General features: G+C 44.1%; 1 long non-coding RNA gene across 1 annotated transcript in view; it reads left to right on the plus strand.

Annotated features, from left to right (window-relative positions):
- Positions 1–695: 695 nt before the first annotated feature.
- LOC133769576 (uncharacterized) overlaps positions 696–26,236 on the plus strand; it is a 159,985-nt gene continuing 134,444 nt past the window's right edge. The window contains exon 1 of the long non-coding RNA XR_009867211.1: positions 696–899. This is a non-coding gene — a long non-coding RNA (uncharacterized LOC133769576). The remainder of the gene's footprint in view (positions 900–26,236) is intronic.

A 26,236-nucleotide genomic window follows, 5' to 3' on the forward strand; every position in this document is an offset into this window, starting at 1 on the left:
TTTAAAACTTAAGGGATAGAAGATTGGAATCTTGTCATTTAGTAAAGTATACTCAATGTTTCTATAATGGTGACTCCTTTTACTTTCTTGGTTCAGTAGGAAATTCAGAATACTGTTTCAGTGTGAATACCCACAGTATTGTGCAGTTTGGATTGAGAGGAGATAATAAGTTAGGAAGAGAAAGGATTTTAAGAAGTCAAATTGAAATTCAAAACAAGAATATGGAGTGAGTGCAGTCATTGTGAACTCTGGTCTTCAGTGGCAAGCATTAAACTAGAGCTTAACCTGAACGTGGAAGACTGTAAGGATTAATCTCATTGTACAGTAGTCATGTATAGGAGTAGTAATTCTTCATTTTCATAAGACATGTCCACTAATCCATGTTACAGTCTCTGAGGAGTCAGGAGAATTTCTGTGAGCCATTATGGAGGATTGGTAGTTGGTAGGATCATCTCTGTTTCCTGTAACTGGGATGTGAGGTGATTCGCTCAAGGTCTCTCAGGCAGCCAAGACTGAACCCAGCATTCGAGATTTTGGACCCTGGACTGCAGGGCCTTCTAGGTGAACACTGCAAATCAAGATTGCATTCAGGCTTTAAAAACCGAATGCTCAAGTTCCTCTGAAGGTGTTTGTCTACCAAAGAGAATTGTTATGATTTCTTATGGATGTTTTGTTTTTAATTGTTTTAGGACCACGTGGCCATTTCAGCCACTGCTGCTGCCTTCTCTGTTCCTAACTTGATAGTTGGCTGCGTGACACTGGAAGATACTCGAGGAAAAGTGACATCAGGTGTCACAGAGTTTATTCAGGATGGCCAGGTTTGTCACACTGAGTGAAAGTAAAGTTGGAGGAAAAAGAAATCACCTTTGTACAGGAGAACTTGAGAGTGCCTATGCCAAGTAAGTGAAAGGATTATGTACCCAGCTTTTATGGAGATCATACATGGTCATGTGAAAAACATGGCAAATCTCATTAGTGACGAGCTGCTAGACAGCAGGGAGAAGCTTAAAGCTGTTATTTTAATTCCTGGGTAAAGTGAGGAAGCTTTGATTCTGGGCCGATGAACTAAAGCTAGTGTTGGATGATACGGAACTACAGCCAGACCACAAATCAGACGCGATTCTGAGAGCAGAGCCTGAAAGGCTGCACAATTAAATATGATCTATTACTTCCCAGATGATTTTAGAAAACTTGGAATAAAAAAAGAGGAGAAAAAAGGGTAAGCCACCGGAATAGCATTAGATTATTAGATTTAGGATTTAACTGCCACTATTTCCTTTGAATCCAGTGGGAAGTTCTGTACTCTCTTGACTATTAAATCTCCAAGATGAGGTCAGCAACCCCTTATCTAATGTATGGGGTATGTTTTGAGAGAAAAACATTTCAAAGTACGGTCTTTATGGAGCACTTTGAGGACCAAAAGATTTTATATGAAAACCTTATTGTAACGATGGTAACAATTATGCTTGAAGTAGTTTAGGAGGTTCCCTTTGCCCATGAAGTAAAATGTTTTAAAATCACCACCATATGAAACTTTAAGTTTCGTGTTAAAATTAACTGAGAACAATAGTGAGTCCCTCAAAAAGCTATTCTGACAAGGGGAAATTAGGACATTGAGCTAAGGAGAGACCCAGCTTTGTATGGAAAAATTTCACATTATTAAGGCAAAAGAATGAGAGTTGTAAATCAAGTCCTTATTTAGAGACTACAGAAATATTTCTTAAAAGATGGAAACTCAGCTCAGTGCTTGTAAATTTTGTCTGAAAGTATTGCTAGTAAATACATCAGTTCTCCTGATCAGTACCACATATATTTATTGCATTAAATAGCTTTTCTAGTGATTGCCTTGTAAAAATGAAAGCATGTCCCCTATTGATTATTTAGATTTTTAAAAAGATTTATTTATTTATTTGAAAGGCAGAGTTACAGAGAGGCAGAGGCAGAGAGAGAGAAGTCTTCCATCCGCTGACCAGTCCTCAAATGGCCATTCCCAGGCCACTCCCCAAATGTCCACAATGACCAGAGCTGAGTCGATCCAAAGCCAGGAGCCAGGAGCCTCCTCCAGGTCTCCCACGTGGGTGCAGGGGCCCAAACACTTGGGATGTCTTCTACTGCTTTCCCAGACCGTAGCAGAGAGCTGGATCGGAAGTGGAGCAGCCAGGACTTGAACCAGCGCCCATATGGGACACCAGCACTGCAGGTGGAGGCTTAGGCCTCACCGCCACAGCACTGGCCCCAGTTATTTAGATTTTTTTTTTTTTTTTAAGATTTATTCATTTATTTGAAAGAGTTACATAGAGGAGAGGCAGTGAGAGAGAGAGAGAGAGAGAGAGAGAGAGAGAGAGAGAGAGAGAAGGGTAGGTCTTTTCATCTGCTGGTTCACTCCCCAATTCGCAAGGGCCAGAGCTGTACTGATCTGAAGCCAGGAGCTAGGAGCCTCCTCTGGGTCTTCCCTTGTGGGTGCAGGGGCCCAAGGACTTGGGCCGTCTTCTATTGCTTTCTCAGGCCACAGCAGAGAACTGGATTGAAAGTGGAGCAGCCAGGACTTGAACTGGCATCCATATGGGATGGTGGCACTGCAGGCAGCAACTTTACCTGTTAAGCCACAGCGCTGGCCCCTGGCCCCTAGAGCTAAAGTCATTGTGATGACAAGACTCCATATGGCCTGCTCTCAGCATCTGTGACAGTGTCACTCACCTGTGGTCATGCAGGTTCCTTGCTGTTGCTGTGACAGGTGAGGATGCTCCCACCAAAGGGGCCTTTGCATTGCTATCATGAATGTTCCTTCCCCAGAGATAAGCAGGGCTTGTTTCCCATTTCTACAAGTATTATTCAAGTGTCATCTTATCAGGGATGTTAGTAAATTTGAAATAAGCCCCCTTCATGTTTTTCCTAGAATGGGGCAGTTTCCTGCTTGTTTATCATCTGACTTCCCCCACTACAATATGAGTGCAAGGACTTTTGTTTATTGCTATCCCTAGGCTAGAATAGTGCTAATCACAGAGTAGGCACTCAATAATATTTTGGTAGCTGGATGCATGGGTGAGTGAGAGGAGAAAGTGGGTAGGTGGAGAAGAGGAAGGCGGGACTTGGGGAGCCACCCCTGCATGTGCCTGATCCTCTTCACTTCTATGTGTGGTATTGCCGCCTCCCACCTCCACAGCAATTTGTTGGTTAGGAAATGATTTTGCATCTGTGGTTTCTCTTAATCTTCATCCCTACCCTGGGGGAAGAGGGGGTAGTATTATTCCAGCATTCTCCTGAGAGGGTAATTGAAGGGCGAGGGAGTGCCTTTCTCAAGGTCACACTCTATGAAGACCTGCATCTGTTTTCCTCTAAGTCAAGTGCCCTTTTCAATTTCCCATGCTGCCTTTCCTATTGCACTGTTTGTTTGCATTCCAGACAGTTAGTGCCTGGTTTTCTGTGGGCGCCCAGCAAGGCTAGAGAGGGGGAATAATCCCATTTCATGTCACCAGGGCCCTTGTAATGGGCCTAAGGCCAGGCCCTTCCCTCTGAGTCTGACAGCAAGCAACACCATGACAGCATCTAGCACTCTTTTTTTTTTTTTTTTTTAATTTTAAAAAAAGATTTAATTTATTTGAAAGGCAGAGAGAGAGAATCAGAGACAGGCAGAGATCTTTTGTCTGCTGATTCGCTCAAATTCCCACAGCCACCAGATATGGGCCAGGCTGAAGTCAGTAGCCTGGAACTTAATCTGAGTAAATTGTGTGGGTAGCAGGGACCCAAGTATTTGAGCCATCACCCACTGCCTTCCAGGATCCATGCTAGCAGGAAGCTAGACTTGGAAGCAGAGCTGGGACTTGACCCAGGCAACTCTGATGAGTTTTCCAAGCAGTGACTGAAAAATCTGTCACATTCCACATGCCTGCTTCCAGGCTGTAGCCTTCCTGAGTACCTTCCTTAATGATAAGAGAGAATGGGAGACAGAAGACAAGGAGCAGGAAAAGAGTCCTCTTTCACACTCAGCCCATCCTAGGTTTTAAGAAGCCACCATCCACAGCCATTGCCTCACCCGGAGGACCGGTCCAGTACTCGGATCTGTGGCTTTCTCTCAGACTAATGTGGGCAAGCTGTTTACTCTGAACTCCTCAGTCTGGAAAGTGGGGTCAGCTCATAGGCTGATTGTGAGCATTGGAAGCCTTCTGTCTAATGACTTTCAGCTGTTACTCTCCCAGCTTCCAGCCTGTGTCCTTGAGAAGGGCCACATCTCACCACCTTCCTGCCCCTCTCTCTGAAGCACTGCTTTATAGAAGAGGACAGGAGAGTCAGACCACCTCCTTGGAGCCCTTTCAAGAATAGCTGCTAATAGCTTGCGTTACAGAAGGAGCATCATTTGAAGAACAAGACCTGGGCGTTCCTTCAGAAATGAGGGTTATTCTATCACGCTGCAGTTCCTAGGTTTGGGAGCCAGAGTAGAAGGCACTAACTTCACAGGCAGAGAACAGTCTTGATGGGATGATGACATAGGTATTCAGCTTTGCACTTTGTCTGTGATGACCTGTAGGCAATCTTGCAGACAGACGTAGGGACAATGAGAAAACAAGCCTGACCTTAGTCCATGATGGGGCTGCTTCGTACGAGAAAGTGGCTGAAGCCCACTGATTGGATGCCCAGGGAGAGCACAGAACTGGAAGAGAAATCAAGCAATGACAGAATCTTGGGGGACGCGATTGCAGATGAGCAAGAGCCGTCCTGATGTGCAGCAGATTTGGGCTGGGCTTCCAGGCACACACCATTGTTACCCAAAGTGCAGGGGGCCAAGAGACAAACAGCAGCAACGACCTCGTTTCCAGTGCAAAGGAGGGGTTTGGCTTTGACACTGAACCTTGGATTGGATGTGGACTGGTGAGATGGGGAGTGTTTAGGTTCAGCATTCATGAAGGCAGGGAGGCAGGACAATGCAGGGCATCTGAGAAATGGTGAGAAGATGGTTATATCTGGTCAGGAGTACTCATAGAATTGGATTAGAACTCCAAAAGCATTTAAAAATTCACGAGTCACAGACTGAAGTTTTGGAACTTCGAAATGTTTACTATTATTACGGACTCAGAAATAGAATTATTATGCAGGACATTTCATCAAGGGGAGCTCTTGGAAAAAAACACTGGGGGAAAGGAAGGGAAGGATCAAAGTTGATGTGGGAGAAGTTGGGCTGTGTTAAGATCTCATCAAAGACCTCAGCGGGCCTCTGCAGAAGCCCTGGGGGTTGGCTAGCACTTCCAAGAAGTTTCTCTAAGGGTTGTGTAGAGGGTTGAGTAGTGGCCCCCAAAAGATACGTCCTAGTCCTAACCCTTTGTTGTAGTGAATGTGAACTTATTCGGAAATATGGTCTTTGCAAATATAGTTAATTGAAGGATCTCAAAATCACCATGCATTTAGAGGGAGCCCTAAGGCCAATGACAGGTGTCCTCCCAAGACAAAGGAGAGGGAGACTGGACACTAGCACTCCCAGAGGAGAAGGCCATGTCAAGACAAACGCCATGCATCTACAAGCCAAGGAATGCCTAAAGCTGTCAGAACCTGGTAAGAAGACATGGACTGGACTCTCCCTTAGGGTCTCTAGAAAGAACCAACTGGCTGACACCGTGATTTTAGGCTCCTGGCTCCCATGACTGTGAGAGAATGCATTTGTTGCTTTAAGCTGCCCAGTTTGTGGTTATAGGTTGTAGCAGCCCAAGGAAGGGAAGCCAGGAAGCCAGGCATTCTTACTGTGCAGGATCAATCACTGGGCATGGACTGCCCCTGAAGGACACACGGCTTTGGGCAGGCCAGTTGTCTTGTGCCAGACCAATCCCCAAAGAGAGCTGACAGCTGAAGGCCTTGGTCTGCCAGCTCTCGGAGAAGCACTCTTCACGCTCAGATGGGATGGGGGCGGCACACTAGAGCAGCCACTTCTCTGTCCCTCAGCTTTCCCACCTACACAGTGGGAATAACACTCCTGTTATGGACCTAACTCACGGGTTTATTAGGAAAGTAAGTTAAATGACCATACTAATGACTAATGAGGCAAGTGCAGGAATTCGTACTCATCTTTGCCCGGCATGTTGTAGGCCTCCAGGACACAGTGGCCAGTAGCTGTTATTTTAGGGGACGTATCCAGGGTCACATAGCTGCCAGAGCCAGGCTGGAACCCAGACTTCCTGACTCTCAGGTGAATGTTTCTTCTATGGCAGGTTCTCTCCCTGAGTGTGCAATCACGCCTTCTTCCATGACACTGATAGTAGTTTTATGCAGTGAAACAAAATTTGTGCTTCACAAAAGCTCTGTGATTTCCCCTCATCCTCTGCAGAGAAGAGCCTTGAGTTGTCTGAAATTCATTCACACTCTCTCAGGCAGACCCTGTGTGACCAAAGACATTAATTTGTGAGACAGGCCGGGGCAGAAGGGCAGCTGAGGCTGGGCACAGCTCCCTCCGCTACAGCTAATTGGCCTCTGAGGCCCGTGTCCCAGCGTCTGCTGACATGGCATTCCTGAGAAGTGGGGAGAGGCCAGATACTATCGTTTCAAAGAGGACAAAGTGAAGGACAGAGAGATTAGCCGATTTGCCCCCTTAATTATGTGGTGAGCTAGAGATGAAGTCAAGAATTGAATCCAGATTTCTCAAGTCCCAGATGGGTTATTTCATCAGGAGGTCCTGCCACATTCCTTCCCTTGGAACCACCCCCTCTCTGGATCCCAGAAACGCATACCTGGGTTGAGTTCATGGATGCGTGTGTGTCTGTGTCTGTCTTTCAGCTCCATTCTCTCCATTAGAATGATTCTTAAAAGGAAAGCAAAAGTTCTTGTTTTTAGAAAATGGTTACTTAATTGAGAATAGCCTAGGTGACACACAGATTGTTTAAATGTTCTTAACCACATCTATTTTTCAAGAATTTTTGGGTTGGCACATCCAGGGCCCAAACCGATCTTTTCAGATTTCACCCGTGCGTTTTCTTTCCAGAAGATTTTGCATATGGAAGCATTGTGTAAGTTATTAATATTAAAAGAAAGTTTGTGCAGTAAAAAAAAAAAAAAACTGATTAAATTCACCTGGTCACATGTGGAATTAGGAAGGGACAGTGGCCGTCCAGATTTTTCCATCGGCAACCTCCCCCAAGCAGGGGAACTTGAAGAACCTTACTGTGGGCTTTCACCACTAGAGGGCTCGACCTGAGTTATCCACCGAATATTCCAAGTACAATTGGTAAACATTTCCAGATTTTCAGGCCACGTTAGCTTCCCAACAAGGTAATGTAGCAAAGATTACTGTCACTGCTGGCTTCAGGTACAGATCCCAATTACATTCCCTTCTCCCTCAATTAAATTCTATATTTTAAAAAGGCATGGGCAATGCAAGATTCAAACCAGTTTGCAAAATCTCTTACCTATGACTGACTACATTGTTTGTATTTTGGTTACTCTTTTTAAAAAACCACCGAGGAAAATGCCATCCCATAAGTCTTCTCAGTCCATCATCTTGCCTTGTACCCTGTGCCCAGCCCTTTTATCTCAGCCTGGATCTCCTTTGGAAACAGAGATTATTTTCTCTTTGTGTCATCTCGTGCTGATGGGAATAGGGGTATTTAGTCATTCTTTCCTTCAGAGAGCTCAGAAGTTCTCTGAAACAAGACATGCTTGTTCGTTTGTTTGCTTAGCCATTCATTCATCTATTCGTTACGCAAACCCTATACCGTAGGCTGTAGGATTAATTCTTGAGCTCTTAAAATTAACAGCCCAGTGGGAATCCTAATATGAACTAATGTGGGAAGTGTAATAGAAGGGTGTTGTGGAAACAAGAATTCTATTCAATTTTTCCCTCCCCAGGTGTTGACTGATCCTTACCCTGTTCCAGACTCAAAAGAGATCATATAGTGCTAAAATTATTATAGCACATCACCAGGTAATGCTCCATTACTTCAAGTGTTGGGTTTAAAAGCGTGTTCCCTCTATGCTCAACTTAAAATAAAAATAATTCTGTTAGCAAGAAAGCAACAAAAGTATCCTGAGGAAGACAGCTGGACTCTTGGGCTAGAAATCAAGATAAACTTTGTGATGGGGATGGGTTGGGGGTAGGGAAGGGAGGGTGGGAGAGTGACAATTCTTATTTTGCTCTTAAAAAAGGACATGCTTTGAGTCATTTCTTGGGATTCAGATTGTCTAGTTTCTAAAGTGAAGGACTTGGATCTTGTCCATTTGTCCCCAAATATGCCTCTTAAAACAGAAGTCCTGAGAAAAATGGAATTTGGTGGTAAAATCAGTTTGAGAAATATGACATAATCTCTGCCCCCATTACCTTCTCTCCATGGAAATTCAAAATCACAAGTAAAGAGCCCATTTAATTTTATGTAACCCAGCATTTCCCAAATGTATTTGCCTGGAGACCCAATTTTATATAATAGCTATTAACATAGAAATCTTGGACTAGATGTTCATTGAAAAGCCAATAAACATTTATTGAGCGACTACTTTGTGCTAGGAAGTCACCTCTCGGGCTCTATTGTGTGAGCCCATGAATCACATGATTTAATCAAATCAACAGCATAACTGGAGTTTTTTTTCTGCAGATAACACCTTCTAATTAATCTTTCCACAGTTCCCAGGAGTGACTTCCTTCCTTCCAAAGGGCACTGTTTAGTATCATTAGTGGCGTTTCGCCTGGGTGCCAAACTTTCTTCACCTTTTATTAGAGTTCAGATCAGATTTACTTCATTTTAATTAAAACAGTGAACAGCAGAGGATTAATAGTGTTTACCTCGTGCTGGTCTTCAGTCCTCATCTATCCTAGCTTGGAAGATTGGACCAGCCTTAAGATGCAATGTTCATGCAAACTTTATTCATTTCCTCTTTCTTTGGGCTCTAGGTGCTTTAACAATTTCAGTAAAATTCAGTTAGTTTTGGGGAGGAGGAACTTTTAGTATATGTTTCTTTAGAGCAGCTAATTAAAAAAACATCCCCATCTGGTCAGCTCTAAATAGACTGGCTTTGTCTTTTGCCACTTTCACACAAAGCCTGAGGATATCATCTACTATCTTCTTAAAATCTTCTCCCAGGTGGCTTATTCCACAAAAACTGAAGGAAGTGAGTTTTGACAGAAAGCCTGGTTTCCAACATTTTAAGATTGTTTTACTTTAGGTTTTCAAAAGAAGACAGGGTATGTGAGAGTGAAGGAGAGGAAAAGTGAACATGGGCTCATGGTGAGAAATCCCATTGCCTGCTCTAACTTTGCTTGACATAAAATGAGGAAAATAGAATAGGCAGGAAGTTAGAATCTGCAAGTTAGGAATTCTAAACTCTGGACTGTATTCTTTTTTATTCTCTTAAATTGATTCTATGCTGCTGATTGTAATGCCTAAGTGATACTGCTGATAAATATTATCTTTGTGGAGACATAGGGCATCACCATATGTCAAATCTGCAGACTAATTCTTTATGCAAGCCTAGCAGATTTTTGTGGATATGGGCCAGGAATTTTAATGAAAGAAAACATCAAAGATACAGAAGAAATGAGAATATTAGTCAAGGAAGATACACAGCGATGCTCTCTGATAACCCCTGGTATTGACATTAGAACTCTGTGGGAGCAACTTAAATAAACATCTGGACACCGAGTTTAGACATTTTCAGTGACAAACCCCAGACAGATCTTTTCGACTTGCAATAATAAATATTTCAGAGGCTATATGAATCAACTGAAAATCCTGTTTTCAATTATTCTAGTTTTATAAATAGAGCATAGTTAATTATTCAAGTATAGAATTTCTTTTGAAGATTAGGCGAATTTTATATTTCCTTTGTCCATGTTATACTTCAGTTTTATTATTCATATCAAATTTATGTCTGTGTGTTCAAAAATAATATAGTTAGCTTGCCAGATACTATTAAATCAGAATCCAGCTGAGCTTGATTTTTTTTTATTATTTTATTTTCAGGAAAGACCCTTTTACAGCCCTCAGCACTGCTCACTGAACTTGTTCAGTGTGGCCAGCCCCAGTCAAGGACATCAGTGCTAGTAAAAGGGGGACGTCCAACTCCCTGGCTTTCCTTACACTCTGATTGTTCGCACCATCAGTTTGGCCATCAGTTAGGAAGGCAGCAGAAGGGTGTGTGCTGGTAGTGGTACAAGGGAGCTGAACTTCTTGAACAACTTGACCCAAGTAAAAGAGCTATGGAATCGGTGACCACAGCTACTTCGATTGTTCTGATATAAATGTAATCATATCAATACAAGCTAGTCCAAAAAGTTGAAAATAAGAGAGGGAAGGGTAATTAGATATATGCAAGATCTCTAGAGAGCCCAACACAGGCACATGAAAAGTTAGCATCTATAGGAGGTAGTTCTTAATTTTTTTTTAAAAAATTATTTAAAAAAATTATTTCCATTTTATTTGAAAGGGAGAGAGAGAGAGAGAGAGAGAGAGAGAGAGATCTTCCATCTACTAGGGCACTCCCAAGATGCTCAGAACAGTCAGGGCTAGGCCAGGTTGAACTCAGTCTGGATCTCCGACATGGGTAGCAGGGACCCGAGTACTTGAGCCTTCACCTGCTGCCTTCCAGGGTGTGCATTAACAGGCAACTGGAGTGGGAAGTAGAGCCAGGACTTGGACCCAGGCACTGCAGTGTGTGATGCCTCAATATGTATGATCCACTTTGGCATTGAGAGTGTGGCAAACATTGGCTTGATAGACAGCTGCTGGAACTTTTTTATTTGGTATTTGCCAGGGTGGTCTTGGTGAAATAGTTATGTACACACTTGCTCCTCCCCTCAACCCTGACCAGACTGTAAACTCATGGGTTAGGGCTACTTCATTGCTGGGTTTGACATAGATGGCCTTTTATGATACTTTCAATAAAGAGGTTCTAATTTCACCTCTGATAATTTGGAGGGGAAGAAATTTAGGCAAGCTGCAGTGTCTCCATTTGTCCAGTTTAAAATCTAACAAGTGAAACAGATTGAGTATTCCTTATCCCTAAATCCAAAATCTGAAACTTTTTGAGGCCAACATGATACTACACGTGGAAAACTCCATATAATAAAACTCTATGGGAGTTGTTTCCTGCACAAAATTACCAAAAATACTGTATACAGTTACCTCCAGGTATGTGTATGAGATATCTATGAGACATAAATGTAGACCTGGGTCCTATCCCAAGATATCCATATCATATTATGTATATACAAGTATTCCAATTTTAAAAAAAGAAATTCAAAATGCTTCTGGCCCCAAACATTTTATATAAGGGATAGTCAACCTGTAATAATAACCAGCATCCATTGAGCTCTTATTAAATATAAGGTACTGTGTTAGAACCTACATTAAAGAAATACATATAGGGGCCAGCATTGGGATATAGCAGGTAAAGCCACTGCCTGTGATGCCAGCAACCCATGTGACTGCTCCACTTTCTATCCAGTTCCCTGCTAATGTGCCCAGGAAAGCAATGGAGGTGGCCCAAGTCCGTAGGCCTCTGTACGCATGTGGGAGACCCAGATGAAGCTCCTGCTTCTTGGCTTCAGCCTGGCCCAGCCCCGTCCATTGTGGCCATTTGTGGAGTGAACTGGTGGATGGAGGATCTCTCTATGTCTCTCCCTCCCTCCCCTGTAACTCTACCTTTCAAATAAATAAAATAAATATTAAAAAAGAAATACATGTTTATGATATAAAAAGCCAGATAGAACTAACTTTATATTGAACAAAAGCAATTGCCTTTCCAACCCCATCCCATTTCTAAAGCAGTGCCTAGTTTTTCTCAGTTCTTTATCTCCAGATTTCTGAACAATATGCTTCTAGAACTATTGTTTCATTTTTGAAATAGATATTATCTACTGACTGAAGAATGCGGCTTAGTATGCCCGTCCACTCCCTCGCATGTCTGCTCCCCCATCCTCTCAAGTTTTAATGAAATATTCAGTGTTTACATTATAATGACTATACATAATGTTTTCTATTAACAATATTTTCAGAGTATTGTAGGATTACGTTTCCTTCTTTATATGGTTTACGTTTGCTTTGGAATGCACCATCACTTCATTTGTTTGCTTAATTTTTTTATGTGCATAGAATAGGAAGACTCAGACTTTCCCACAGAAGCATAAAGTTCCTCTCCTTATTGTCAAACAAGTCAAACAAATTATCATTCCGTTCTCTTCCTCGGAGCCCTCCCTGCAGACTCCTCTGCTCCACTCCACTCTGGAGTGATGACTTTCTTTGTCTGATACACACTGTCTGCTGATACCTCCCTTTAGTCTATCCCTGACCATTTTCTTTACCTCGCTCCTCCAACTGATCTGCTTTCTGGATCTCATATCTATGTCTGTCACAAGCGTTGATGGAACACATTTTCCACCAAATATGGAAGCCTAGGAGCTGGATTTTTTACACCTTGCATATCTGATGTCTTATTCTATCCTTTTTGTTGTTGTTCAGATGGGTATAGGATTCTAATCAGGAAATCCTTTCCCTTTCGGGTTAATGACTCTCATGTCTTAGCTTCTAGCTAGGAGAAATTTTATGGCATTCTGATTCTGAATTCCTTTTTTTTTTAAAAAAAAAAAAGTCAATCAATTTTTTTTGACTTTTTTTTTAGGATTTATTTATTTGAGAGGCAGAGTTATAGAAAGAGAGAGGGAAAGACAGAGAGAAAGATCTTCCATCCACTGGTTCATTCCTCAAATGGCCACAAAGGCCATCGGAAGCTGGGCCGATCCAAAGCTAGGAACCAGGAGCTTCTTCCGGGTCTCCCACATGCGTGTAGGGGCCCAAGCACTTGGGCCATCTTCCACTGCTTTTCCAGGCCATAAGCAGGGAGCTGGATTGGAAGTGGAGAAGCTGAGACTTGAACCAGCGCCCATATGGGATGCTGGCACTGCAGGCGGAGGCTTAACCTGCTACGCCACAGCGCTGGCTCCCCTAATTTCTCGGTATGTGACCTTCCTCTCTGTCTCTCTCCTCCTACCTTCCATCTCTCTTGGTCTTTCAACATTTTGAGTCTTTTGGCAGGATATTAAAGTACTATGGTGCATGCTTTAGCGTCAGCTCTCCTCCTTCTTTTTATGGAGGTGTGAGGAGTGTTAGCACTTGGAATTATTCAATCCAGAAAAGCATCTTGGGGAAACTGTTGTATTAGATATTTGACTCCTTTCCAGTTTCTATCTTCTGATGATGGGATTTTTAGTAGTCAGATATTGGATTTCCTATATTTGTATTTTTGTTCATTATATTGTTTTTGTTTTATTCTCTGAATTATCTCTCTTTCAAATATCTTTTTTTTTATTTTCTTGCGTCTCTGTCATGTTAGATACTATCTTCTGATCTGTTCTATCTGGCTGTCTAGTGAGTTACTACAAAGTTGTGGGGAGGGTCTGGAATGAAGGGTCAGTCATTCTTTCTTTGGGAGATCCCCGGATGTTAGCATGGGTCCATCTTTCAGGTTCTTGAGTCTCCTGCCTTTGAGGTAGGCTTGTTGCCTACATTCAGGAGGCAGTTCTAGGATGCTCCTGTTCAGCCAACAATCTTCTATTTTCCTTTCCCTTATTTTTAATAATTGCCTCGTGCTGCCCTTTGATGTGCATCCTAGAGTATCCTTGAGTGTCTGCTAACAATAGTTGGGTTCGTTCTTCTCTGTACTATCTCCAGAGGCCACCATCAGATGGGGGTTTTGGGGGAATAGATCTCGAAGTCTGTGCATTACCCTATCAACAAATCCTCTGTCCCTCAGGCTGACATTCTTTTTTTAAAATTTTTCTTTTATTTGACAGGTAGAGTTATAGACAGTGAGAGAGAGAGCCAGAGAGAAAGGTCTTCCTTCCATTGGTTCACTCCCCAAATGGCTGCAATGGATGGTGCTGCGCTGATCTGAAGCCAGGAGCCAGGTGCTTCCTCCTGGTCTCCCATGCGGGTGCAGGAGTCCAAGCACTTGGGCCATCCTCCACTGCCTTCCTGGGCCACAGCGGAGAGCTGGACTGGAAGAGGAGCAACCAGGACTAGAACCCGGCGCCCATATGGGATGCTGGCGCCACAGGTGGAGGATTAACCAAGTGAACCACAGCGCCAGGCCTGGGCTGACTTTCATAGATTCCCACTGCTTCCCATTTCAGAACCTTGCTGGGGTTCAGTGGTGTTTATTGGCTTGCTTTGGATCAGTTTCTCCCTTCTCCAAGCAGTTATATATTAGCTTTCTTTACTCTTGTGAATGCACACATGGGTTGGTACAATTTTTATGCTTCTCCTTTCATTTCAGTAGGTAGGATGGATTGAAATGCATGTATCCAATCTGTACAGTTTAACTGGAAGTCTTAAGCAGTCTTTCCAGCTACCTTGTAGTGTAGGAGTGTACAGTGATTATCCCTGTGTTACCAATGGTGAAATGGTCATAGATTAAAAGACAGAGCTAGGAACTGAGATGAAGTTGGATCTTCAACTCGGATCTGTGTAACCCTCTGCAATGGAGGGTTGGACTTGGTGGTCACCAAAGAAATGATTGTCAACTCTGATGCTGGAACCTCCCAGGAAGGTTTAAAAAGTGCTAATACCTGGGCCATACTGAAATCAATAGGATCAGACTCTCCGAGGATAGGTTCCAGGCGCTGACATGTTACAGCTTCCTTGGGAGATTCTAGTGCCCATCCTGGCTTGAGAACCACTGCTCTGACTTTTCCAACTCCATTCCGTCTAGGGCAGAAGCTTGCTCTGCCGTGTGCAAGTCTGAATCTCTCTGAATCGTCCCAGGTGCCTTCCTCAATAGCTTTCTATCCCTTTTGCCCCTGCTCGCTTTTTATACCAGCTGTGTTCAGATAAAGTTGACAGCATTAGCAAGCAAAAACACAGGATTTCCAGTTAAATTCGAATTTCAGATAAACAACAAATAATTTTTCAGCATAGTGTCCCATGTGTGACATTTGTAACATATCTCTATTAAAAAATCATTTGATGGGGGCTGGCATTGTGGTGTAGTGGGTAAAGCTGCTGCCTGCAATGCTGGCATCCCATATGGGCACTGGTTTCAGACCCTTCTGATCTAGCTCCCTGATAATGGGTTGGGTTAGCAGTAGATGGCCTAAGTCTTGGGCCCCTGCCACGCATACAGGAGACCTAGAGAAAGCTCCTGGCTCCTGGCTTTAGCCTGGCCCAGCCTGGCCATTACAGCCCTCTGGGGAGTGACCCAATGGATGGGAGATCTCTCTCTATATATCTCTCCCTCTTTCTCAGTGACTCTGAGTTTCCAATAAGTAAATAAATCTTTAAAAAAACTAAGAAAATAAAAAATCATTTGATCATTGGAAATTCAAATTTAATGAAGCAACCTGTATTTTGTCTATATACTTTATAGAGATCCCTCAAGGTTGGCAGAACGTCTACCCTGGGAGCAGCCTGCTTTCAAGCCCTCTGTGTTCCCAGCCTCCCCTTGGCACAGCCGTGTGTCCTGGAGGAAGACCATGGGTCTGGGCCAAAGTGGTGCCCTGACTTTGACTCCTTTTCCTCCTATAAACAGCATGATTATATTTGTCATGCCACTGAAATAACTATTTCTTCCAATATATCTTCCCTAATTTTTCCTGTGTATCCTTTTCTTTGGGAGTAATAAACAGGTTGGGGTGGTTATTGTTATTATTGTTATTATTGCTATTTTAAAGCTTTATTTTATTTATTTGAAAGGCAGTGTGACAGAGGGAAGGAGTGATAGAGAGAGAAAGAGATCTTCTGTCTGCTGGTTCACTCCCCAAATGGCAACAGTGGTCATTTGGAGATGGGTCAGACTGAAGCCAGGAGCTGGAAGCTCCATCCAGGTCTCCCATGTGAGTGGCAAGGCCCCAAGCACTTGGTCTATTATCAGCTGCTTTCACAGGTACATTAGCAGGAAGCTGGGTTGGAAGCAGAGCAGCTGGGACTTGAACACTCTGATATGGGCTACTGGTGTTATAGGTGGCTTAACCCGCTGTGCAACAACACTGGTCCCATGGAGTTATTATTTTTTTAAAAAAAGTATTTGAAAGGCAGAGTGGGAAAGAGGAAGAGGGGGAAGGAGGGTGGGGGGAGAGAGAGAGAGGGAGAGAGAAGAGAGAAAAGATCTTCCATCTGCTGGTTTATTCTCCAAATGTTCGCAACAGGTAGGGCTGGGCCAGGCTGAAGCCAGAAGCCAGCAACTCTGTCTGGGTTTCCCACATGGGTGACAGGGACACTGCTGCCTCCCAGAGTATGCATTAACAGGAAGTGGGGTCAGGCGTAGAGTGAGGACTCAAATCCAGGTACTCCCATATGGGATGTGGGCATCTCGAGTGGCACTTTAACCCACTGTACCACAAGTCCTGGCCCAGTTTGGAGATACTGGGCTTGTTCCCCAGACGGTGAGAAGGTGTGTCTAGAAGTCTTGCCTTTCAGTACCCCCAGAACTTGTGTCTTTATGGTATGCTAACGGGGCATTGGGACTCTTAGGAACTGATTGGGTTGTTGGGATACTTCCTTATTGCATCCTTTCCAATGGGCTTTCCATGCAAGGTACTAGGGCACACGATTTAAGGAGGCACTCATTTTCAGGGTCATGCAAGTTTAAGGCCAGTATTTGCATGTCCTTGAGAACGAGCGCTGGGGCCAGTGTAGCAGGTAAAGCTGCTGTCTGCAATGCTGGCATCCCATATGGACTCCACCACTTGATCCAGTTCCCTGCTAATGTGCCTGGGAAAGCAGTGGAATATGTCCAGGGTGTTTTGGCCCCTGCACCCAAGTTGGAGACCTAGAAGAATCTTCTGGCTCCTGGCTTTGGACTGGCCCAGCCTCAGCCATTGTGGCCATTTTGGGAGTGAACCAGCAGATAGAAGATTCTCTCTCTTGCTCTCTCTCTTTCTGTCTCTCCTTCTCTATTTCTAACTCTGCCTTTCAAATAAATAACTAAATCTTTAAAAAATGATACTTTATGGAAAGCCAAGACACTGTGGCAAAAAAAAAAAAAGAAAAAAAAAAAAGACCTAAATGAAAGATCTCTGTGAGTGAGATCCCAGCGGAAAGAATGGGCCATCAAAGAAGGAGGTACCTTTCTCTGAATGGAGGAGAGAACTTCCACTTTGACTATGGCCTTGTCTAAATAAGAAAGGAGTTGGTGAACTCAGAGGCTTCCATAGCCTTGGCAGCTCATGACAAGAGCCTCAGGTGATTACTGATGTCATAAGTAAGAGTGTCAATTGTTAAATCAACAACAGGAGTCACTGTGCACTTACTCCCCATGTAGGATCTCTGTCCTTAATGTGTTGCACTATGTGAATTAATGGTATAACTAGTACTCAAACAGTACTTTATACTTTGTGTTTCTGTGTGGGTGCAAACTGTTGAAATCTTTACTTAGTATATACTAAATTGATCTTCTGTGTATAGAGATAATTGAAAATGAATCTTTTTTTTAACTTTTATTTAATGAATATAAATTTCCAAAGTACAGCTTATGGATTATAATGGCTTCTCCCCCCCACCCCCCCCATAACTTCCCTTCCACCCGCAACCCTCCCCTTTCCTGCTCCCTCTCCCCTCCCATTCACATCAAGATTCATTTTCATTTATCATGAATCTTGATGTGAATGGGAGGGGAGAGATGGGATGGTTGCGGGTGGGACAGAGGTTATGGGGGGAAAAAGCCGCTATAATCCAAAACTTGTACTTTTGAAATTTGTATTTATTAAATAAAAGTTAAAAAAAAGTTTAAAAAAAGATGATTAAAAAAAAAGAATGAGTGCCTCTTTGAATTGTATATCCTAGTTCCTATCCTGTTTCCCAGTCTGGCTCTGCCTCCAAGAGAGATAGCACCTCCTGCTTGTTCTGAAAGAAAATAGGTCTCGGATCACGCTTAAGTGGCAAGAGGAGCTTCATAAGCCCCACATGCTTGATTTTTGTCATCGTTGCTTCTTCTGCAGCTTGTGGATGCTAAGTCCTGTTCCCTTGGTCCATGGGGCCACCAGTACATTGTGAACACGTGGGAACAGGTTTGTGAAACACACGTCTTAGGGACACAGATGAATCTCCAAAACTTCTTAAAAATATTCGTTGACGCTTAGGAAAATAGGGTCACAAGGAAAATCCATTCCTGTCCTCAAGGAGTTTATGGTGTGTGTCTTAAGTTAAAATTGTATAACCTCTCTGTTGATAAAATATATTTTCTCCAAAAAGAAACAAATTCACCAAACCTTTCTGCATTATTTGTAGCAGAAATAAGGTCACCGATGCTGTCAGTTGAGTGTGTTACTGTGAAAGGCTCTTCATGTTGCAGATTGTTTGTAATTTCTTCATTTGTAAAATGATGGGGGATCAGATGAAACAATCTGTATGACCCCTCTGTGTTTTAAAACTTCCTTGCTTTCTCTATTTTATTTCCCACTCCCCTGGCACTTACGTCTTAGGAAGCAACAAAAATATTTCTATTTTGTGTATCTTTCTTGGTTTATCACTTAATCTAGTTCCATATCCTGACATGTTGCTTTGTCTAAAACCTGTATTTTAATTTTTTAAAATGCAATTTATCTTTTATAACTCTTTTTCATGTCCCATAAAAATGATGGATAAGGGAAGGTAGATAAAACTACAGATCAATCTTAGATTCTGATAATCTAATAAATGCTTTGAGCACCAATCTTGCAGTTTACGACCCCTTGCCAATTGATTTATGGCCTTGTAGTAAATTTTCTCTCCCACTTATCCAATATTTATTGGAACATCTTGTTCTTAACAGACAAAGTACTGTATAAAACATCTGTCACAACAAAAGCCAATTCAATTAAATGTCTTTTACTTCCACATCTACTTTTCTGGTTTTCTCTGGCATCCAGATTACAAAACAACAAGCCATGTTATGGACAACCTTTGAATGAGGTTTGGGAATGTAATAAGTGTTTGAAATATTAAAATTAATCAGAAAGAAGTGAAATATCCCTATTTACACCCAACACGAGAGGGCTGGACCCTGCCCATGTAAGTGCTGGCCCACCCACTGGTTCTGATGTCTTCATCTTAAGGGCTCTAATACACATTCTCCCCTCATAGACCCTATAACATGGAAGATTTTCTTTAGAAGTCAACTTCATTTACCTGGCAATAATTATTGAATTGTTAGTCTAAAGATGTATTTACCAATCCCCTTGTTAGTCAGTACTAATCCCCTTTCACTCACAGAGTTGATATAATGACAGCCCAAACAAAGGAAAATAAACATGTATAATTTCTTTAGGCATTTTGAGATGGTAAAATAATCTCAGGGCCTCTTCATGACCATCTTTGAAAGTACTACTAAGCAAATATGAATGGGAAAGTTTTTACTCAGCCTCTGTTCCCTCCAGTTCGATTCCATGGGGCTGGGTTGGTGGGGGAGAGCCCAGTTCTCTAAGAATTGCCTTGGTGAGTGGACCCCTCAGGTTGTCTGCGGCTGCTTCACAGAGCTGCCCTTCTTTTTAACATTTCCTTTGTTTAAGAGTGACAAATGCTCAAAAGAGTCCTCAGCCCCTCTTTTTGCACAGTAGACCTCTGAGGTCTACCCTGAAGGTCAGCTCATGGATTATTTAAATCGGTCAACGTGCAACACTTCCATAGTTTAAATTTTTCCAGAATTCAAGGTTCAACTTTTGTTGCTGTTTTCGCTAAATTGTTTCCCAAATGTAACATGGATCAGTGGCATATTGAAAGTGTAGGTGTATTTACTCCACACGGATGTCATTTCTGCTAACACCAGGAATTACATGTGCAGGGCAGAGGGAGGAACAGGGAGTGAGGGATCAGACCAGCAGAAGCGAATGCCCAAGGTTTTTCAGAAGACTGCGCCAGGAGTTTTGATGTTAGAATTGAAATCTGAAATACATACTCACATTAAGGAAAAGGAAGAAAAAGCATTCTGTTGATGGACAGCAGCAGTTCCAGAGCCATTGTCTTTGCCATGTATGGGAATTTCTTGTCTATAGGAAAGTTTGGAAATATTCTGAATTGGAGAGTCACACTAATTGCCACAGTGGTGGTTATTTTTCCCCTTGGACTTAACCCTTCAGTCCTGATAGTCTCATATTCACAGTGAGGAGGGATAGACTAGGTAGCTTTAGTCAACAGAATCTCCAATGCATTCTCTTCTAAATCTTTTACAGAAGTGTCTTTCTTGACAGCTGAAGGGCGAAGAAGGAAGCACACACACGCAGGTTGGAGTAACATAGACAAGGAACTTTGCAGTTTGTTGGTTTTGGTCATCTCTGGCCTGGCTGCTCTGGGTTCCTTTGAGAACAGAATGTATTTTAAGTTCTATCTTTAAAACACAGCTGCTGATGGCCAAAAATAGTTTGTAAACCTTGCAAGTTGTCCTTGGGCAATTTATTTATGTTAGCTCTGAGTGTCTCCTACCCTGGGAAAAAAAACTCCACTGAATGCAGGTGGACTTGTAAAGTCCTGCACTGGACTCCCAAATCTACCCTTTCCTAGCAGTGCCACCTTCTAGCAGGTCCAGAGCAGAACTGTGAAGAGGCAGCTTGTTCAGGGAGGCCCTAAACTCACTGTTTGCTCTTGGGTCCCTGTTTTCACTGCTCTCTTCTTGCATAGAGCATTGCTGCACTGAAGGCTGCCTCCCAGGGTCTCTGCCTGTCTCTCCCAATAGTGCCTACTGATCTACTTCCCAAGGGCCAAGGGGCTCCCTCCTCTGCGACAGCATAGACCCTGTTTGGAGTTTCCTGGCTGCACGAACTTGGACAGGTTCCTTAGCCTTTCTGTGTTTTGATCTTCTTACCTATGAAATGGGTTTGTGCAGATCAAGTGATATGTTGCACACCAATCACCTAGTACAGTGTTCAGCACCTATCAGGAGGTGTTGTAACATTTGTTCTTCTTAGTGTGATTAACAACATTGGGCTGGAAGTGACCGTCTACCATAATGCCTGGACATTTTCCTGTGCATATCCGTAATGCCTTAGGCCAGAGTATGGAAACCCCTGGACATTGACTTATTGCCACCATGGGAGCTGCCTGGGGCTAGGGTGTATGAATGTGAAAGAGGCTCTGGCCACCCTGGTAAGCCAGAGTTTGAAAGGCTACAAGATGGTGGCAAAATGCACCAGTAAGGTGCCAGGAAAAGTTTCTGGGGCTTTTGCTAGGTGTATATCTTTGGGGGTACAGTGCTCTGGGGATACAACCAGCAGGTATAGCTGTTTCCTGCCCTTACCAAACTTCTGGTTTGGCAGGGGAGAGAGCAGCCAACAAGTTATTGCCCTGCAATCCTCCAGCTAAGGTGTTTTCTTTCTGTTTTTCTGGCTCCATCCACTGCCTCTTCCCTACCCTGCTCACTTTCTATGTACCCCTGCCTGAAGTTTGGACTATTTCTAGCATTCACTTACTAGTCCATCCAAGCCTTGTCTCTGTCACTTGAGGCCTTCCTCAGCCAAGGATCAGCCACACGGCCAACGATCTCTAACCTCTAAGAGGTGGCTCAAAAACTCAAATGGCTCCTCCCCCAGGCTCTCCAGGGCCTTGCTTCCCCTGAATCTCCCGCTAACACTCAGACTGACCTATGCAAGTCACCTTTCTGCCAGGCTCCGCTGTGCAAGCTCCTGCCTGCTCTCTGTCCTCCCAGCACGGAGCACAGCGCATTGAAGGTGTGCCATCTTGCCTCGGCCCAGAGTCTGTGGTCCCCATTTAGAGGACAGGATGAGACAGCTTAACCACAGGGGAGCTGTTGATCTGGCCACAATGAATTATTACTGCTGATTTGCTTGTGTTTCATTTTTAATATTTCAGTCAACAAACACCAAGAAATAGCTGACCCCCTTAGCGCATGGTGCGCCTTTAGGCAAAATTACCAAATATGCAGCATTTTTGCTTGTCTTCCTTCTCTTGATTGCACTTTCATGAGCTCAGTGACGGGTCACTTGTTCTTGGTTGCTGTACCAAAGCCTGCTGGCAGGTCCTTCCTTCTCCCTCGGGAGTAGCCAGTTGCTAGCACTCTTCTTGGGTGGTGCAACCTGTTTCAACTCGATCTAAAGCCTATGCGAAAGGATTACAGACATCCTCATGCCAGGGGGGATCTTGCTTAGCCCCCCGAAATGACACCAAGGCGACCTGAGTTCCTCCTTATCTTGATTTTGTTGTTATTCCCTCAGGGATAGTTCTCTGCAGACAGATGTGAGGGTGGGGAGTCTGGGGGGCATTGCTGGTGGTGAGTTCCTGTGCCAGCTGATAAGTGTGTCTGTCAGTTCCCCGGGAAAGGGGAGCCCCCTAGCCTGGCCCTGTTCTTCTCCCCTTACCTCGCGGACCGCTCCTGCACGGGCTCCTCTCTCTGCTCTCGGTCTCTGACAATGGGCTTCTTTCAAGCGCTGCCCCGTCCCTTGCCTTCGCCGCTTCCCGCTCTGTGGGCTCGTCTATTCTCATGGTTTCATCAGCACCTCTTTGTAGATGACCTCTTCAGCCACGACCCTTTCCTGTGCCCCAGACTGCATTTCCAACTGCTGACAGGATGTCTCCACTCGCGGATCCCGAAGGCCGGCAGCCTTGGCCTTCCCCTTCCCCGCCGGCTCACAGCCTCAGAGAGGGCTTCCTCACCTGGGTGTGCATTTCAAGCAGGGCACCCACCAGGCCTCCAGAGTTGCTGGCTGAAGACTGGGGAGTCTACGGAATGCCTGCTGTCTGGCAGCAAGCGTGGGCCCAAGGTAGAGATGTGAGTACAGGTCTCTAGGAGATGTTAAAGCACTCAGTCTAGAGAAGGAGAGAGGTGCCTGGAGAATTCAAGGCACTCACAAGACTGAGAGAGGCGTGCAAGGTGCTCTGCAGGGCAGCGTGCAACAAACGTTGTCATGGTGAGGAGATCTCAGCCTTGGCTGGTCTTGCCTTTCCTCCCCATCGCTGCCACCATCGTGGTTCAGTCTCGTCACTCACAACTAGATTTCTGCTTTCTCTTTGATTTTTCTCCATCACCAGCTATTTTTTCCAGAACACCCCTCTTACCATTTTATTCTAACCTCAAGAGGAAAAAAAATCCACCCAGTGCTCCATTCTTTGTGGCCTTGCTTAAGCACAGTAGTTAATGCATGGATTGTGGTGTCAGGCTCACTGGGCTAGAATCTCAGCTCTGCTACTGAATTGCTGTGTAACCCTAGCAAGACACTTAACCTCTCTGCACCTCAGTTTTCTCATCAGTTAAATGGGGATGATAATATTACCTATGGTAAGAACAGAATGAGTTAACACAGGCAAAAATTGTTATAAGCACTACATGAAACTGTTGTTATGATTCTTTTCTGTTGCTTCTAAGTAGTAGGGGCTCCTGCTCCCCTGAGGCCTTCCCAGAGGCCTTGAGGATTTCAGTTCCCCAGGATGACATCTCACCAACTGCCCTGGTTTCCCGGGTTGTGTTGCCGTTGCTCATCTTTGAAGCCTGGTCCGGCTTCCTTAACCATTGTGGACTGTTTCCCAGGTGACATCAGTTCCCAGTGACCCCTCTCTCTGTTGCCTGGATGTAGGTCACAGATAGACTAGAGGCCCTTAAATGCATTTCTTTATAGCCTTCCTCTCTTCACACACTGGCCTTCCTTTAAACAAGACAAGACACTGTGTAGAACATTTAAGATGAAAACACTGCCGTCCCTGTGGCTTCCGAGGGAGCCTTCCTTCATGCCATTTATACCCTCTCCGATCAGGAGTCAGCAAATTTGATATGTTGGGGCCAAGGAATAGATACTTCAGGCATTGCAGGACATATGCCTACAGCTCAACTCTCAACAACTCATGGCAGTATGTGACTGTCATGCTATAACATTTCCTCTACAAAAACTCTGGGGAGACTAGATTCAGCCCATATGCTGTGGTTTGCTGATTCCTGCTCCAGACGAGAGCCAGTTTGCTGGGCAAGTCCCCTGCCCAGCAAATCTTGAATTTTTCTCCCTAGAGCGGATGACTGCCTGGTTGTTGGGGGAAGCCTTAGCCCCTTAGCCTTAGCCAATGATCACGCAGCCTGGGGCGTGAAGGTGAAGGAGTTCTTTGTCTGACAGGTTTGTTCCTGAGATCAGCCAGAGCTAGAGAAGATAGGACCCAGGGGGCTGAAGACATTTAAGCCAAAGAAAACCAGAAGTTCTTCTCATCCCTCTCTTCCTCCCTAACCCACAGTCCATTCATGCTGCCTTCAGCCCTACTCCCAGAGGTAAATAAATATACATTTTATATCCATCTCAGACAGATTTTTGTTATTAAGAAAGGAAATTAAAAGTCTCTTAAGTGTAGATAATATGCAGTTTGCTAGACAAATTGACAATAGCCAGGAAATTTGAAACATAGGACTCCACACTCCTCCGCTGGAGTGCCTTTGGATTGTAGCATCTCTGGGCAGTGGCCCCGTCCCAAATGCCCTCTCAGTGGATGCCATGAGGAACCTGTCTGAGGGCCCTGCCACTGCAAACCCCAGCACTGGTGTGGCGTTTGTGCCTGCTCTTCCCACTCACCCTCATTGACAGTGGGTGGGGAAGGCAGCCCACTCCCAAACTAATCCAGCGCTAAACCCTGGGTTACCCTCTCTTAATGGAATCCTCCTCCAAGGGAGACGACAACATTCATCTCCAGGGAATGTCCTGCTTGCATTGTCACCAGGGGAGTAATTGTAATTTAAATCAATGGGTACTGGAGAGAAGGTGAACCACTTTGCCCTCCCCTGCGCTTGACATTTTGAACATGGGACAGTGAAAGGTGACTTGGTTTATTTATGGATCTATGATGGCTTAGTGCTCAAAAAGGTTCCTGCCAAGAACCACAAGAAATCTTCCTTGGATTGTATCTTTAAACACTTTTTTTTTTTTTTTTACTGGTCAATATTTGGTGGGGGGGAGGGTGGATCCAGTGAAAGCCATATTCATTTGATACTGCATCCATTCTCCTGTATCTCACTGGCTATGCTGAAAGCAAATCCTTTCTCCAGTATTTCTGACATCTGGTGTTAATATTGCACAGTCTTTGTTTCGTGTACTTTTGATAGACAACATTTTTTTGCGAGCATTTTGTTATTAGATTCTACAAAATGTTGATGTTAATCTGTGCTGCCCTGGTCTGCATGGAACACAAGGTCAGACTGAAGCCGTCCTTGGGAGCATCTTTGGGAGAGTATTTCTGGGATCAAGCAGCATATTTTGACATCCTTCCAAGGGCGTTTGACTTTGTTTTGTAGAAACACCGTGCACATTTAACCCAAAGGAAAAGTCAGGGTTGCTCTTCGCTTCAAATCTCTCAGCCAGCCTCTCTGCTGCTGTGTCAGGAATGCTCCCAGTTAAAAGGACAGGTGTCAGGATTTGTCTCATTCATTGGGTGTCCCTGGACCTTGGTTGGGGCGGGGGGTGACAGGGGGCTCTGTGAATGGATGGCCAGGCTGTATTCTAAAGGGACTTTCAGCTCTTTCTGGTTCTGAATTGACTTCAAAGCAGGAACTTGTTTTTCTGGAGTGTTCATTCTGAAATAGGTTGATACACGCCCATCCTACAGGTCAAGCTGCTCTACAGAGTTGGCCAGGCCTATCTGCAAATGGGCAAGAGGGTTCTGAGTACATACGGAGGGACGTCCACTGTCACCTTCACTGTTTTTTTTTTTTTTTTTCAGTTTTGCTTTTGCACTTTTTGAAAAAGATTTATTCATCCACTTGAAAGGGAGAGGGACAGAGAAAGAGAGGGAGAGAGGAAGGGAGAAGGAGATCTTTATCTGTTGGTCACTCCCCAGATGGCTGTAACAGCCAGGGCTGCACAGGCCAAAACCAGGAGCCCAGAGCTGCATCTGTGTCTTCCACCTGGATGACTAGAGCCCAAGCACCTAAGCTGTCCTCTGCCGCCTTCCCAGGGCACATTAGAAGGGAGCTGAATCAGAAGTAGAGCAGCCAGGACTCACATTGGCACTCTTACAAGAGATACCAGTGTTGCAGGTGGCAGCTTAGCCTGCTGCACCACAATGCTGGCCCCCCTTACTGGTTCTAAGGACAATGAGGCACTGATGAAAGTACAACTTATGTGGTATATGAAATGTTAGTGTACTGGAGCCATTTTCATCAAGATTTTGGGATGAGGAATGGTGGTGAGGTTAAAGCAAGGGGGTGTGACAGTCAGCAGCATTTCCCACCTGGAAATTCTGGGACCTGGCTTAGGTCATGCAGCAAGTTGCTCTTGACATGACTAGATCATGGGCCAAGGTCTGCGTGTTCCCACTTACAAATCACCTGGGGATGGAATACAGAACTTGATCTTCCTTGATCAGAAATATTGATTATGGGGTGG

The sequence above is a fragment of the Lepus europaeus genome, chromosome 11 (genome assembly GCF_033115175.1).
Source record: "Lepus europaeus isolate LE1 chromosome 11, mLepTim1.pri, whole genome shotgun sequence".
Taxonomy (NCBI): domain Eukaryota; kingdom Metazoa; phylum Chordata; class Mammalia; order Lagomorpha; family Leporidae; genus Lepus; species Lepus europaeus.